Here is a 2,500-nt window from a genome sequence, read left to right as displayed (position 1 = left end):
TATAAGTAACATTTATATTGACATAGTTAGGTATTGAAAGTAATCCAGAGAAAGTAAAGAGATGGCCACAGTTGCTGAACATTTCCTGGAAATCTATGTTTGATTGGCCAAGTCCACAATTGTAAAAGAAGCAAACTACTGTATTAATTATTACTAGATAGAGCTTGCTGACTTTAGAGGGATTTACAGTGTAAGGAGGAGGTAGTGTAAGGCCAGTTTTGTGTTCATGTAATATACAGATTTCAATTAGATTTGAGTAGATCACAATCAGTATAATTATGAGACGATAACTCCCATTTTGAAAGCTACTTTCTAGTGAATTTTATGCAAACCAAACATAAAGCACACGAATCGGTACGAAGCTAAGACAACATTTGAAGTTCTGTTTTTTGGCATTTCTAAATTCTTATGGTCCAATGTTTTGCGCCAGATCACAGGTCTAGGTCAAGTTGCAATGAATGTTCATGACAGCAGCTATTGTAGTATATTATGTAGTGACTGCATTTGGATATGTGGTGAAATGTGGTAAAGCATAGGTATCTAAGATCTTAGAAATGCCACCAAACATTATTATTATTATTATTATCATTATTATCATTATTATTATTATTATTGTTATTGTTATTGTTATTGTTATTGTTCTTATTATTATTATTATTATTATTATTATTATTATTATTATTATTATTATTGTTGTTATTATTGTTATCATTATTATTAATATTATTATTATTATTATTATTATTATTATTATTATTATTATTATTATTATTATTATTATTATTATTATTATTATTATTATTATTGTTGTTGTTGTTATTACTGTTATCATTGTTATTATTGTTATTACCATTGTTATTATTATTATTATTATTATTATTATTATTATTATTATTATTGTTATTATTATTATTATTATTATTATTATTATTATTATTATTATTATTGTTGTTGTTATTACTGTTATCATTGTTATTATTGTTATTACCATTGTTATTATTATTATTATTATTATTATTATTATTATTATTATTATTATTATAATTATATTTATAATTATTATTTTAGGCTCTTTTTGTTGAATCTGTATATTTTCTTTTAATCTAATGCTGTGCTTATAGTGTATGAATATTTATTTGTTTTTATCTAAATATTCAAAAGTGTTTGAGGATATTTCAGTGAATAGATTCTTACATGCCTGGTAATAACTTTAAAGAAAGAGGATAAAACATAATGGCCCAGGAATCACAAGATTTAAAGTTAATATATTAATTATGATTCTTTGAATATCTGGATCCGAGAAACGTATTAAGTGTGGTCCCTTTTTAACCACCTTGGATCCAGCTGCTTCACTGCCTGCACTTGGCCCAAAATCCATCTATTAGGCTTACTTGAGTAGACACTTTCACGGATGTGTGCTTGTGGGCTGGGTGCACACAAATACCTATGTGGGATGTCAAGATTCACAGCCTCTCCATTGCAGTGTTATTTGTTATTTTTCTGCATAATAATTTTTTTTTGCCGTTTTTGCCATTTTCCAGTGTCTGTATTTGTTATTTGATATGTATTCAGATGGCAATATCATCTCTCCAGGTGGTCTATAACAATAACTATAAGTAACACTTAGTTATTTTTTGTTATTTTATTTATTTATTATTATTATTATTATTATTATTATTATTATTATTATTATTATTATTATTATTATTATTTTATTACTATTATTATTTTTATTATTATTATTTTTTTTTTTTTTTGTAAAATTAAAATTTCATATATACAACCTATGCTGTTGGTCACATTAGGCAGAAATAGGATACCAGCTGGAGCCAGCACTTTTCCAGTCATGGCTCACTGATGGTACATTCCACCCTAGTGTATTGATGGAAATAATTTCCAGAGCCCTTTTTTAAGTACCCACTGAGTCTCATTACATTCCTAAAGGTTTGTGCACTTGTGGTGCGTCATTTCTGTCTCCCCAGTCTTCAGCTGAAATTGTCATGACGGCAAGTTCACATCACCATGGCCCTCAGCCAGTTTTTTCCATGACAGCATGTTAACATCCCCTGCCCCTCAAGCTAAATTTCCTCATGATGTAATGGTTATGTCTCTTAGATTTTAGGGGTGAATCTGTTGAGTCAGGGTGCTTGAAATGAGGAGAAATGAGGATGGATGCAAATTATTGTTTTACAGATACTAAATGAAAAAAAAAGAAAAAAAAGAAGATTCCATCATATTTTTATTAGTATCATAACTGCACAGAACTGTTTAACAAATATATGAGATCGCTATTTGTAGACTCTCATTGCTTCAAAATTACCTTAGCAAGTCTGGGGTAAAAAAAATATGCTGGGATAAGCCAGGCATTCCATTAGCCGTATCTGGCTGTATAACTAGATTAATCTCCGGGATGGTCATCCTTTTGGCCAATCCTGTGCTGTTGTCAGTAAAAATGCTTTAATGCCAGCCATGATAGTGTAAAAATCCCTGCTTTTAACTG

General features: G+C 28.7%; 1 protein-coding gene across 1 annotated transcript in view; it reads left to right on the top strand.

The window, feature by feature from the left end:
* LOC125043742 (RING finger and CHY zinc finger domain-containing protein 1-like) overlaps window positions 1-2,500 on the top strand; it is a 9,656-nt gene that overhangs the window by 845 nt on the left and 6,311 nt on the right. The gene's annotated exons all lie outside the window — the stretch shown is intronic.

This window comes from Penaeus chinensis, chromosome 34 (genome assembly GCF_019202785.1).
Source record: "Penaeus chinensis breed Huanghai No. 1 chromosome 34, ASM1920278v2, whole genome shotgun sequence".
Taxonomy (NCBI): domain Eukaryota; kingdom Metazoa; phylum Arthropoda; class Malacostraca; order Decapoda; family Penaeidae; genus Penaeus; species Penaeus chinensis.
Note: the sequence above shows the minus strand (reverse complement) of the source record. Positions and strands in the feature narration are given on the sequence as shown.